Source organism: Haliotis rubra, unplaced genomic scaffold (assembly GCF_003918875.1).
Source record: "Haliotis rubra isolate DU_JTF1 unplaced genomic scaffold, ASM391887v1 Scf111, whole genome shotgun sequence".
Lineage (NCBI taxonomy): Eukaryota > Metazoa > Mollusca > Gastropoda > Lepetellida > Haliotidae > Haliotis > Haliotis rubra.
The window spans coordinates 1,162,670-1,179,185 of record NW_025765015.1 but is presented as its reverse complement, the minus strand read 5'-3'; the positions used below and the strand labels follow the sequence as shown (position 1 = coordinate 1,179,185).

The window sequence follows — 16,516 nt, the reverse complement described above, 5'->3', positions numbered from 1 at the left end:
CCAATTGATGTTTCGGTGAAGAACTTAACATTGTTATCAAGCAAGTGATACACAACATAATTATGTAAGCATATTTTTACGGCTACCTGATTGGTCTAGAAGCGGTCACGTGACCGTTGACAGAAAAGCATATTGACTCCAACCCAGGTCCGACCAAAAGTTTTATTGACTTGAGTTACTAAAAATAAATTTTGACGTCAAGCTATGATGTCATGCTATTGTTTACATGTCACAGTATTTTTAACATAACTTTATTGGTTTGTAGCGAAAATAAAATTACTTTTCTTGACTAAATCGACATGTTTTGGTTTTTAGAAGCTTTTTTTCCGTAATAACATAATAAAACAATTATGGACTGGTGATGAGGTCAATACCAGTTTTTATGGACCTGCGAAAAGAAATATTGATCTCTGAGTTCTTCGTCTGAGGTCAATATTGCTTTTCGCGGGTCCATGAAAATAGGTATTGACCTCATCACCAGTCTATAATTGTACACGCACTCACGCACACACACACACACACACACACAAAGTTTACTAGAGTATATACAACTGAAGAGGCTGATGTACAGTATGATGACATCACTGATAGTTGTTGTGATTACAGGTAATGGCTATGAAGCTAGATGGACTAAGCCAAAGGGTAGGAAGGGTCATTCTTCATTATCCTTGATTAGATGATGGTAAGCTGTTGGGTTGCAATAACCTTAAATACCACTTAAAGAAGTTGCTGCATATTCCTATCATGGCATCACAGTTATATGTACAGGATAAACCATGACTGTTGTATTGCTGCATACTCATATCATGGCATCACAGTTATATGTACAGGATAAACCATGACTGTTGTATTGCTGCATCCTACCATCACAGTTATATGTACAGGATAAACCATGACTGTTGTATTGCTGCATACTCATATCATTGCATCACAGTTATATGTACAGGATAAACCATGACTGTTGTATTGCTGCATACTCATATCATGGCATCACAGTTATATGTACAGGATAAACCATGACTGTTGTATTGCTGCATACTCATATCATGGCATCACAGTTATATGTACAGGATAAACCATGACTGTTGTATTGCTGCATACTCATATCATGGCATCACAGTTATATGTACAGGATAAACCATGACTGTTGTATTGCTGCATACTCATATCAAGGCATCACAGTTATATGTACAGGATAAACCATGACTGTTGTATTGCTGCATACTCATATCATGGCATCACAGTTATATGTACAGGATAAACCATGACTGTTGTATTGCTGCATCCTACCATCACAGTTATATGTACAGGATAAACTATGACTGTTGTATTGTTGCATACTCATATCATGGCATCACAGTTATATGTACAGGATAAACCATGACTGTTGTATTGCTGCATACTCATATCATGGCATCACAGTTATATGTACAGGATAAACCATGACTGTTGTATTGCTGCATACTCATATCATGGCATCACAGTTATATGTACAGGATAAACTATGAAACTATGATCTGTTGTATTGCTGCATACTCATATCATGGCATCACAGTTATATGTACAGGATAAACCATGACTGTTGTATTGCTGCATACTCATATCATGGCATCACAGTTATATGTACAGGATAAACCATGACTGTTGTATTGCTGCATACTCATATCATGGCATCACAGTTATATGTACAGGATAAACCACTGTTGTATTGCTGCATACTCATATCATGGCATCACAGTTATAAAGGATAAACCATGACTGTTGTATTGCTGCATATCATGGCATCACAGTTATATGTACAGGATAAACCATGACTGTTGTATTGCTGCATCATGGCCATGACTGTTGTATTGCTGCATACTCATATCATGGCATCAGTTATATGTACAGGATAAACCATGACTGTTGTATTGCTGCATCCTACCATCAAGGCATCACAGTTATATGTACAGGATAAACCATGACTGTTGTATTGCTGCATCCCACCATCATGGCATCACAGTTATATGTACAGGATAAACCATGACTGTTGTATTGCTGCATGCATCCTACCATCACAGTTATATGTACAGGATAAACCATGACTGTTGTATTGCTGCATACTCATATCATGGCATCACAGTTATATGTACAGGATAAACCATGACTGTTGTATTGCTGCATACTCATATCATGGCATCACAGTTATATGTACAGGATAAACCATGACTGTTGTATTGCTGCATACTCATATCATGGCATCACAGTTATATGTACAGGATAAACCATGACTGTTGTATTGCTGCATACTCATATCATGGCATCACAGTTATATGTACAGGATAAACCATGACTGTTGTATTGCTGCATACTCATATCATGGCATCACAGTTATATGTACAGGATAAACCATGACTGTTGTATTGCTGCATACTCATATCATGGCATCACAGTTATATGTACAGGATAAACCATGACTGTTGTATTGCTGCATACTCATATCATGGCATCACAGTTATATGTACAGGATAAACCATGACTGTTGTATTGCTGCATACTCATATCATGGCATCACAGTTATATGTACAGGATAAACCATGACTGTTGTATTGCTGCATACTCATATCATGGCATCACAGTTATATGTACAGGATAAACCATGACTGTTGTATTGCTGCATCCTACCATCATGGCATCACAGTTATATGTACAGGATAAACCATGACTGTTGTATTGCTGCATACTAATATCATGGCATCACAGTTTTATGTACAGGATAAACCATGACTGTTGTATTGCTGCATACTCCCATCATGGCATCACAGTTATATGTACAGGATAAACCATGACTGTTGTATTGCTGCATACTCATATCAAGGCATCACAGTTATATGTACAGGATAAACCATGACTGTTGTATTGCTGCATACTCATATCATGGCATCACAGTTATATATGTACAGGATAAACAATGACTGTTGTATTGCTGCATCCTACCATCACAGTTATATGTACAGGATAAACTATGACTGTTGTATTGTTGCATACTCATATCATGGCATCACAGTTATATGTACAGGATAAACCATGACTGTTGTATTGCTGCATACTCATATCATGGCATCACAGTTATATGTACAGGATAAACCATGACTGTTGTATTGCTGCATACTCATATCATGGCATCACAGTTATATGTACAGGATAAACCATGACTGTTGTATTGCTGCATACTCATATCATGGCATCACAGTTATATGTACAGGATAAACAATGACTGTTGTATTGCTGCATCCTACCATCACAGTTATATGTACAGGATAAACTATGACTGTTGTATTGTTGCATACTCATATCATGGCATCACAGTTATATGTACAGGATAAACCATGACTGTTGTATTGCTGCATACTCATATCATGGCATCACAGTTATATGTACAGGATAAACTATGACTGTTGTATTGCTGCAAACTCATATCATGGCATCACAGTTATATGTACAGGATAAACTATGACTGTTGTATTGCTGCATACTCATATCATGACATCACAGTTATATGTACAGGATAAACCATGACTGTTGTATTGCTGCATACTCATATCATGGCATCACAGTTATATGTACAAGATAAACCATGACTGTTGTATTGCTGCATACTCATATCATGGCATCACAGTTATATGTACAGGATAAACTGTGACTGTTGTATTGCTGCATACTCATATCATGGCATCACAGTTATACGTACAGGATAAACCATGACTGTTGTATTGCTGCATCCTACCATCAAGGCATCTCAGTTAATATATGTACAGGATAAACCATGACTGTTGTATTGCTGCATCCCACCATCAAGGCATCACAGTTATATGTACAGGATAAACCATGACTGTTGTACTGCTGCATCCTACCATCACAGTTATATGTACAGGATAAACCATGACTGTTGTATTGCTGCATACTCATATCATGGCATCACAGTTATATGTACAGGATAAACTATGACTGTTGTATTGCTGCATACTCATATCATGGCATCACAGTTATATGTACAGGATAAACCATGACTGTTGTATTGCTGCATACTCATATCATGGCATCACAGTTATATGTACAGGATCAACAATGACTGTTGTATTGCTGCATCCTACCATCACAGTTATATGTACAGGATAAACCATGACTGTTGTATTGCTGCATACTCATATCATGGCATCACAGTTATATGTACAGGATAAACTATGACTGTTGTATTGCTGCATACTCATATCATGGCATCACAGTTATATGTACAGGATAAACTATGACTGTTGTATTGCTGCATACTCATATCATGGCATCACAGTTATATGTACAGGATAAACCATGACTGTTGTATTGCTGCATACTCATATCATGGCATCACAGTTATATGTACAGGATAAACCATGACTGTTGTATTGCTGCATACTCATATCATGGCATCACAGTTATATGTACAGGATAAACCATGACTGTTGTATTGCTGCATACTCATATCATGGCATCACAGTTATACGTACAGGATAAACCATGACTGTTGTATTGCTGCACCCTACCATCAAGGCATCTCAGTTAATATATGTACAGGATAAACCATGACTGTTGTATTGCTGCATCCCACCATCAAGGCATCACAGTTATATGTACAGGATAAACCATGACTGTTGTATTGCTGCATCCCACCATCATGGCATCACAGTTATATGTACAGGATAAACCATGACTGTTGTACTGCTGCATCCTACCATCAAGGCATCACAGTTATATGTACAGGATAAACTATGACTGTTGTATTGCTGCATCCTACCATCACAGTTATATGTACAGGATAAACCATGACTGTTGTATTGCTGCATACTCATATCATGGCATCACAGTTATATGTACAGGATCAACAATGACTGTTGTATTGCTGCATACTCATATCATGGCATCACAGTTATATGTACAGGATAAACTATGACTGTTGTATTGCTGCATACTCATATCATGGCATCACAGTTATATGTACAGGATAAACCATGACTGTTGTATTGCTGCATCCTACCATCATGGCATCACAGTTATATGTACAGGATAAACCATGACTGTTGTATTGCTGCATACTCATATCATGGCATCACAGTTATATGTACAGGATAAACTATGACTGTTGTATTGCTGCATACTCATATCATGGCATCACAGTTATATGTACAGGATAAACTATGACTGTTGTATTGCTGCATACTCATATCATGGCATCACAGTTATATGTACAGGATAAACCATGACTGTTGTATTGCTGCATACTCATATCATGGCATCACAGTTATATGTACAGGATAAACCATGACTGTTGTATTGCTGCATACTCATATCATGGCATCACAGTTATATGTACAGGATAAACCGTGACTGTTGTATTGCTGCATACTCATATCATGGCATCACAGTTATACGTACAGGATAAACCATGACTGTTGTATTGCTGCATACTCATATCATGGCATCACAGTTATATGTACAGGATAAACCGTGACTGTTGTATTGCTGCATACTCATATCAAGGCATCACAGTTATACGTACAGGATAAACCATGACTGTTGTATTGCTGCATCCTACCATCAAGGCATCTCAGTTAATATATGTACAGGATAAACCATGACTGTTGTATTGCTGCATCCCACCATCAAGGCATCACAGTTATATGTACAGGATAAACCATGACTGTTGTACTGCTGCATCCTACCATCAAGGCATCACAGTTATATGTACAGGATAAACTATGACTGTTGTATTGCTGCATCCTACCATCACAGTTATATGTACAGGATAAACCATGACTGTTGTATTGCTGCATACTCATATCATGGCATCACAGTTATATGTACAGGATCAACAATGACTGTTGTATTGCTGCATACTCATATCATGGCATCACAGTTATATGTACAGGATAAACTATGACTGTTGTATTGCTGCATACTCATATCATGGCATCACAGTTATATGTACAGGATAAACCATGACTGTTGTATTGCTGCATCCTACCATCATGGCATCACAGTTATATGTACAGGATAAACCATGACTGTTGTATTGCTGCATACTCATATCATGGCATCACAGTTATATGTACAGGATAAACTATGACTGTTGTATTGCTGCATACTCATATCATGGCATCACAGTTATATGTACAGGATAAACCATGACTGTTGTATTGCTGCATACTCATATCATGGCATCACAGTTATATGTACAGGATAAACTATGACTGTTGTATTGCTGCATCCTACCATCACAGTTATATGTACAGGATAAACCATGACTGTTGTATTGCTGCATACTCATATCATGGCATCACAGTTATATGTACAGGATAAACCATGACTGTTGTATTGCTGCATACTCATATCATGGCATCACAGTTATATGTACAGGATAAACCATGACTGTTGTATTGCTGCATACTCATATCAAGGCATCACAGTTATATGTACAGGATAAACCATGACTGTTGTATTGCTGCATACTCATATCAAGGCATCACAGTTATATGTACAGGATAAACCATGACTGTTGTATTGCTGCATACTCATATCATGGCATCACAGTTATATGTACAGGATAAACCATGACTGTTGTATTGCTGCATACTCATATCATGGCATCACAGTTATATGTACAGGATAAACCATGACTGTTGTATTGCTGCATCCTACCATCACAGTTATATGTACAGGATAAACCATGACTGTTGTATTGCTGCATACTCATATCATGGCATCACAGTTATATGTACAGGATAAACCATGACTGTTGTATTGCTGCATACTCATATCATGGCATCACAGTTATATGTACAGGATAAACCATGACTGTTGTATTGCTGCATACTCATATCAAGGCATCACAGTTATATGTACAGGATAAACTATGACTGTTGTATTGCTGCATACTCATATCATGGCATCACAGTTATATGTACAGGATAAACCATGACTGTTGTATTGCTGCATACTCATATCATGGCATCACAGTTATATGTACAGGATAAACCATGACTGTTGTATTGCTGCATACTCATATCATGGCATCACAGTTATATGTACAGGAGAAACCATGACTGTTGTATTGCTGCATCCTACCATCATGGCATCACAGTTATATGTACAGGATAAACCATGACTGTTGTATTGCTGCATCCTACCATCACAGTTATATGTACAGGATAAACCATGACTGTTGTATTGCTGCATACTCATATCATGGCATCACAGTTTTATGTACAGGATAAACCATGACTGTTGTATTGCTGCATACTCCCATCAAGGCATCACAGTTATATGTACAGGATAAACCATGACTGTTGTATTGCTGCATACTCCCATCATGGCATCACAGTTATATGTACAGGATAAACCATGACTGTTGTATTGCTGCATCCTAGCATCACAGTTATATGTACAGGATAAACCATGACTGTTGTATTGCTGCATACTCATATCATGGCATCACAGTTTTATGTACAGGATAAACCATGACTGTTGTATTGCTGCATACTCCCATCATGGCATCACAGTTATATGTACAGGATAAACCATGACTGTTGTATTGCTGCATACTCATATCAAGGCATCACAGTTATATGTACAGGATAAACCATGACTGTTGTATTGCTGCATACTCATATCATGGCATCACAGTTATATGTACAGGATAAACCATGACTGTTGTATTGCTGCATCCTACCATCACAGTTATATGTACAGGATAAACTATGACTGTTGTATTGTTGCATACTCATATCATGGCATCACAGTTATATGTACAGGATAAACCATGACTGTTGTATTGCTGCATACTCATATCATGGCATCACAGTTATATGTACAGGATAAACTATGACTGTTGTATTGCTGCATACTCATATCATGGCATCACAGTTATATGTACAGGATAAACTATGACTGTTGTATTGCTGCATACTCATATCATGGCATCACAGTTATATGTACAGGATAAACCATGACTCTTGTATTGCTGCATACTCATATCATGGCATAACAGTTATATGTACAGGATAAACCATGACTGTTGTATTGCTGCATACTCATATCATGGCATCACAGTTATATGTACAGGATAAACCGTGACTGTTGTATTGCTGCATACTCATATCATGGCATCACAGTTATACGTACAGGATAAACCATGACTGTTGTATTGCTGCATCCTACCATCAAGGCATCTCAGTTAATATATGTACAGGATAAACCATGACTGTTGTATTGCTGCATCCCACCATCAAGGCATCACAGTTATATGTACAGGATAAACCATGACTGTTGTACTGCTGCATCCTACCATCACAGTTATATGTACAGGATAAACCATGACTGTTGTATTGCTGCATACTCATATCATGGCATCACAGTTATATGTACAGGATAAACAATGACTGTTGTATTGCTGCATACTCATATCATGGCATCACAGTTATATGTACAGGATAAACTATGACTGTTGTATTGCTGCATACTCATATCATGGCATCACAGTTATATGTACAGGATAAACCATGACTGTTGTATTGCTGCATACTCATATCATGGCATCACAGTTATATGTACAGGATAAACTATGACTGTTGTATTGCTGCATACTCATATCATGGCATCACAGTTATATGTACAGGATAAACCATGACTGTTGTATTGCTGCATCCTACCATCATGGCATCACAGTTATATGTACAGGATAAACCATGACTGTTGTATTGCTGCATACTCATATCATGGCATCACAGTTATATGTACAGGATAAACTATGACTGTTGTATTGCTGCATACTCATATCATGGCATCACAGTTATATGTACAGGATAAACCATGACTGTTGTATTGCTGCATACTCATATCATGGCATCACAGTTATATGTACAGGATAAACCATGACTGTTGTATTGCTGCATACTCATATCATGGCATCACAGTTATATGTACAGGATAAACCATGACTGTTGTATTGCTGCATACTCATATCATGGCATCACAGTTATATGTACAGGATAAACCATGACTGTTGTATTGCTGCATCCTACCATCAAGGCATCTCAGTTAATATATGTACAGGATAAACCATGACTGTTGTATTGCTGCATCCCACCATCAAGGCATCACAGTTATATGTACAGGATAAACCATGACTGTTGTACTGCTGCATCCTACCATCACAGTTATATGTACAGGATAAACCATGACTGTTGTATTGCTGCATACTCATATCATGGCATCACAGTTATATGTACAGGATAAACAATGACTGTTGTATTGCTGCATACTCATATCATGGCATCACAGTTATATGTACAGGATAAACTATGACTGTTGTATTGCTGCATACTCATATCATGGCATCACAGTTATATGTACAGGATAAACCATGACTGTTGTATTGCTGCATACTCATATCATGGCATCACAGTTATATGTACAGGATAAACAATGACTGTTGTATTGCTGCATACTCATATCATGGCATCACAGTTATATGTACAGGATAAACCATGACTGTTGTATTGCTGCATACTCATATCATGGCATCACAGTTATATGTACAGGATAAACAATGACTGTTGTATTGCTGCATACTCATATCATGGCATCACAGTTATATGTACAGGATAAACAATGACTGTTGTATTGCTGCATACTCATATCATGGCATCACAGTTATACGTACAGGATAAACCATGACTGTTGTATTGCTGCATCCTACCATCAAGGCATCTCAGTTAATATATGTACAGGATAAACCATGACTGTTGTATTGCTGCATCCCACCATCAAGGCATCACAGTTATATGTACAGGATAAACCATGACTGTTGTACTGCTGCATCCTACCATCACAGTTATATGTACAGGATAAACCATGACTGTTGTATTGCTGCATACTCATATCATGGCATCACAGTTATATGTACAGGATAAACAATGACTGTTGTATTGCTGCATACTCATATCATGGCATCACAGTTATATGTACAGGATAAACTATGACTGTTGTATTGCTGCATACTCATATCATGGCATCACAGTTATATGTACAGGATAAACTATGACTGTTGTATTGCTGCATACTCATATCATGGCATCACAGTTATATGTACAGGATAAACCATGACTGTTGTATTGCTGCATCCTACCATCATGGCATCACAGTTATATGTACAGGATAAACCATGACTGTTGTATTGCTGCATACTCATATCATGGCATCACAGTTATATGTACAGGATAAACTATGACTGTTGTATTGCTGCATACTCATATCATGGCATCACAGTTATATGTACAGGAGAAACCATGACTGTTGTATTGCTGCATCCTACCATCAAGGCATCACAGTTATATGTACAGGATAAACTATGACTGTTGTATTGCTGCATACTCATATCATGGCATCACAGTTATATGTACAGGATAAACCATGACTGTTGTATTGCTGCATACTCATATCATGGCATCACAGTTATATGTACAGGATAAACTATGACTGTTGTATTGCTGCATCCTACCATCACAGTTATATGTACAGGATAAACCATGACTGTTGTATTGCTGCATACTCATATCATGGCATCACAGTTATATGTACAGGATAAGCCATGACTGTTGTATTGCTGCATACTCATATCATGGCATCACAGTTATATGTACAGGATAAACCATGACTGTTGTATTGCTGCATACTCATATCATGGCATCACAGTTATATGTACAGGATAAACCATGACTGTTGTATTGCTGCATACTCATATCAAGGCATCACAGTTATATGTACAGGATAAACCATGACTGTTGTATTGCTGCATACTCATATCAAGGCATCACAGTTATATGTACAGGATAAACTATGACTGTTGTATTGCTGCATACTCATATCATGGCATCACAGTTATATGTACAGGATAAACCATGACTGTTGTATTGCTGCATACTCCAATCATGGCATCACAGTTATATGTACAGGATAAACCATGACTGTTGTATTGCTGCATCCTCCCATCAAGGCATCACAGTTATATGTACAGGATAAACCATGACTGTTGTATTGCTGCATACTCATATCATGGCATCACAGTTATATGTACAGGATAAACCATGACTATTGTATTGCTGCATCCCACCATCAAGGCATCACAGTTATATGTACAGGATAAACCATGACTCTTGTATTGCTGCATCCTCCCATCAAGGCATCACAGTTATATGTACAGGATAAACCATAACTGTTGTATTGCTGCATACTCATATCATGGCATCACAGTTATATGTACAGGATAAACCATGACTGTTGTATTGCTGCATACTCCAATCATGGCATCACAGTTATATGTACAGGATAAACCATGACTGTTGTATTGCTGCATACTCCAATCATGGCATCACAGTTATATGTACAGGATAAACCATGACTGTTGTATTGCTGCATACTCCCATCAAGGCATCACAGTTATATGTACAGGATAAACTATGACTGTTGTATTGCTGCATACTCATATCATGGCATCACAGTTATATGTACAGGATAAACTATGACTGTTGTATTGCTGCATCCCACCATCATGGCATCACAGTTATATGTACAGGATAAACCATGACTGTTGTATTGCTGCATACTCATATCATGGCATCACAGTTATATGTACAGGATAAACCATGACTATTGTATTGCTGCATCCCACCATCAAGGCATCACAGTTATATGTACAGGATAAACCATGACTCTTGTATTGCTGCATCCTCCCATCAAGGCATCACAGTTATATGTACAGGATAAACCATAACTGTTGTATTGCTGCATACTCATATCATGGCATCACAGTTATATGTACAGGATAAACCATGACTGTTGTATTGCTGCATACTCCAATCATGGCATCACAGTTATATGTACAGGATAAACCATGACTGTTGTATTGCTGCATACTCCAATCATGGCATCACAGTTATATGTACAGGATAAACCATGACTGTTGTATTGCTGCATACTCCCATCAAGGCATCACAGTTATATGTACAGGATAAACTATGACTGTTGTATTGCTGCATACTCATATCATGGCATCACAGTTATATGTACAGGATAAACTATGACTGTTGTATTGCTGCATCCCACCATCATGGCATCACAGTTATATGTACAGGATAAACCATGACTGTTGTATTGCTGCATACTCATATCATGGCATCACAGTTATATGTACAGGATAAACCATGACTGTTGTATTGCTGCATCCTACCATCACAGTTATATGTACAGGATAAACCATGACTGTTGTATTGCTGCATACTCATATCATGGCATCACAGTTATATGTACAGGATAAACCATGACTGTTGTATTGCTGCATACTCATATCATGGCATCACAGTTATATGTACAGGATAAACTATGACTGTTGTATTGCTGCATACTCATATCATGGCATCACAGTTATATGTACAGGATAAACCATGACTGTTGTATTGCTGCATCCCACCATCAAGGCATCACAGTTATATGTACAGGATAAACCATGACTGTTGTATTGCTGCATCCTACCATCATGGCATCACAGTTATATGTACAGGATAAACCATGACTGTTGTATTGCTGCATCCTACCATCATGGCATCACAGTTATATGTACAGGATAAACCATGACTGTTGTATTGCTGCATACTCATATCATGGCATCACAGTTATATGTACAGGATAAACTATGACTAGCTATACCACATGATTTTTTCATATTACAGACAACTGATTATAAATAACATTTCCTGATAGATGACATTCTACTGATTTCAGATCACTTTTCCTTTTTAAAATCGGACAATAAATAAATATTTTAGAGGCAAACAAAGCGTCGAAATTCGGGGTACCGGTCTAGATCGGTTTTGTTCATAATTACTGGAAAGTCGCGGACCGTTTTTTTTGTCAAAAATATCTACATTTTTCCAAAACTTTGCTGTTTGTTGGTGTATTTAAACAAAATTTGGTACATAGGGTAATTGGATACCACTGATTTCATTTTTGGCATCAGAATTCACCTATATCTAATGCATCAAGAGTTATTCCAGAAATTAAAGCAAAAAAATTAAAGAATTGAGAGTGTCCAAGTAATGGACGATGCTTCCATGTGAAGTACAGTCTACCAACCCAGAAATTCATACAAAGTTTGTTCCTAAATATCATAAATAAACAACAAACACACTCATACTTTATTAATCTTGAAGTATTCCATAAAACATGACCAATATAAACATTACAATATCATACTCATAGTCAAAACATATGAATAATAAAATGATAATTTAACTGTACCATAACCTAATTGGTATCACTAGAAGTGTCATTGTTTAAACAAAAATCACACAAAATTGTCTATCTCAGCATGAGTAACAGACATAAAGCTTCTTCACTGGACACCTTCCCACATGTCTATGCTGCCCAATACCTGCAAGAAATAACAGTCATTTTGAACACCTCCAACACCATCCTTATGTTACAAAATGAAAAAAAATATACAATATGATATTTTGTTTTTACTTTCCAGATGTTGAGTTGCAATAAGTATTACTTGTATTCATTGAATTGCAGCTTACCTCTGTTTGTAGTCTTCATATGCTGATTGAAGTTGTAGATATTGTGGGAGGAAAAACATTCTCCCACCAGATTTCGGCTCAGGATGGCTGAGGCTACTTAAAAAAATAAACTGACATCTGATGATGGACTGGTCATCCCTGGATGGATACTTAAACTGCCCAGGAATACTGGTTGGGTGAAGGAACTTCACTTCATAGCTGAAGGGATGAGATGCCGAGGAGACGCAGATGATCTGACCTGAATAACAATATATATTATATACATTTTGTTAACATTTAACTGTTCCTCACACCAGTTAGAAATGTACTGATTACCATAACAATTCTATAAATGTTTACAAAATATTCTGATGAAAATTAATGATTAATTTCGAATTTCTACATAAAATTTCAGATCAGTTAAGATGTGCATATAGTTATTATATTACTTAATCTGGGATTTCACCAGTAAAACAGAAAAATCAGCTGAAATGTTGTTGTACTTACAGTGACAAATGCACTTTTAAAATCAAACAATAAATATTGTCTGATCTGCCTTCTAGATGTTTTGTGAGTCAAAAATCAAACACACAAGTTGATGGATGACTTTTTGTATATTGCAGATAGCGTAGGTGTTGATTCTCAGTGTAATCTCGCACCGTTATCAAGCTATAAGTGAATACAACCAGAAGATGAGAGGTATATACATGTATACATAGTATGTTACGACAAACAGCAGATTAACATTAACAACAACATATAATTGAATACAAGCTAGTATAAAATAGTGAGAGGCCAGTAGGGGACTAACAGTAACAACAACAAATGAGACAGGTGACAATGCCAGTAAACAAGGGGGATTAAGTTGTAACAACAACCCTATCAGTTTGTTATTACGACTTAATTCCCCTTTGTTTAATAGTTTGTCATTACAACTAAATCCCTCTTGTTTATTTGCTTCGATACCAGTCTCATTTGTTGTTCTTAGTCCCCTAGTGGCCTCTAACAATTATGTGCCAGGAGTAGTGTTGTTAGTCACTTGGTTGTATTCACCTTTAGCTTGACCGCAGTCTACATCGAAACGTTGCTATATGCAATAAAAAAGTAGTTGTCATCCATAAAGTTGTATGCTTCATTTTTAACCAATGAATAAATAATTTTGTGCAGAGGAATTTATTAAATGCAGATATAATATCGTCCCTACGTTCGCAATCCTTCAAATGTTGATTTGATATAACTTACTGTGGATATGTTGATAAAGTTCTAACTTCAGTGTGAATGTCAGCGTTTATGATGCCCATCGTTTGAGATCTATTTTATAGGCAATCTAAAATGTGTGAGAAGTTACGTGTGTTGCCATGGTCATAAAAACATGAAAAAGTTTAGCCGCAATCTAAGCTACTTGAGCTGTCCAAATTACCGGACGTTAGAAATAACATTTACGATCACCGATGCTGGAGGAATAGACAATAAATCACAGCCGTTGCTTAGAATAATTTCAATAAACACAATATAGTGTATCTCCTGCCGATTGTTAGTGTATTACGCTATGATTGACATTACCCCATTACCCTACTCTCTACTGAAAGACGTTATCAAAACAACTTAACCATGACAAGATTATGTACCTTTTCAGTTGTAATTTGTTCACGCTGGGCATTTTATTATATGCAGGGATAAAGATTACGTGTGCATATTTGTCGTATACAGAACCGGAAATAGCAATCAGCTGTGCACACGTTCCTAGGCGATCTACCGGTGATTTATTTAAAACATACCCAGTAATATAACGAGATGAAATCTGGAGCAGTGATCGGTAAAATATGCTATCTAAACTACTATTTAACCAAGATCGATAAATTCTAGAATTGTGTCTTTGTAATTACTGGTTTTGCTCTATAAATGTTAAATACTTGTAACCATAACTAAGGTTATGCGGGAGCACTTTTGATGTCATGCCGGATAGTTTTTGTGCATGGAACAATTTGACCTGTCACCGATGAGATGTTGCGCGATCTCGCTATTTCTACCGCGAAAACAATTTGTTGACATGTGATCGCCAAACTACAAGAAATATGACTTTTAGCGAAACAATATACTCACACATATATATGTATCCATTTTCTGTCAACTACACTAGCTAAATATCATGCTGTTTACAGACAGAACCGAAATCACCACAATATGAACCGTAAATAGAACCGAGTGTAAATAGCTCAGTCTTTTGGTGGGAACGGTTTCTGGGAAAGAGATATTACGTGTCAAATATTTTCATACAGATCCATTTCAGTAGATGACGATTTTAGCATTCATCGTTCACCATTTACTATGCAGTAACAGTTTGACATAGGATATTGTCAGACAGAGGCCGAAACCGTAGTGATCTACGCTCTACTGCTGTTAGCGTTAGTGCATGGGTCGGGCTCCGGGGGTGAAAATGGCACGTTTTGAACGGCACTAGTTTCATATTACGCGATCTCACGCCGTGTTACCCAATTTTAATATTGTTGATATATACATCAAAATAAAGGGGAAATGTTGCTCTTTATGCTACGCGATGTTACAGATTGAAAACGGACTTACCTTGCAAATGGCGAGTACTTGAAAATGGGGGAGTTTTTCAAACGCCAATTCCACACCGTTCCTCTTCATTCGTCGAAATATAAAATATACCACATGAAAGACCATCTTCTGATCTTACTGTCCACCAATTTCTATGACATTTCAACTCAAAACAGCAGCACGACGGTGCTTTGAAAATACCCCGACGAAACTGGGCACTGCCATCAAACGGTCCACGGGACGCGACCTTTGACAGATTGGCAAAGCTGACACTCACCTCGCTGTCACTAATTAACCGAAAAAACAACAAACACCATTTTTTTATGTTA

At 37.2% G+C, this 16,516-nt stretch overlaps 1 protein-coding gene and 2 long non-coding RNA genes across 3 annotated transcripts in view; 1 reads left to right on the top strand and 2 right to left on the bottom strand.

Annotated features, from left to right (window-relative positions):
* Positions 1-16,516, bottom strand: part of LOC124288044 (S-adenosylhomocysteine hydrolase-like protein 1) — a 168,258-nt gene that overhangs the window by 121,027 nt on the left and 30,715 nt on the right.
* Positions 1-16,516, top strand: part of LOC124288059 — a 54,081-nt gene that overhangs the window by 12,252 nt on the left and 25,313 nt on the right. The gene's annotated exons all lie outside the window — the stretch shown is intronic.
* Positions 13,366-16,061, bottom strand: LOC124288067. Its single transcript, XR_006901368.1, has 3 exons — positions 15,254-16,061; positions 13,647-13,884; positions 13,366-13,498 (listed from the first exon to the last, which is right to left on the bottom strand). It is a non-coding gene; the product is annotated as an uncharacterized LOC124288067 (long non-coding RNA).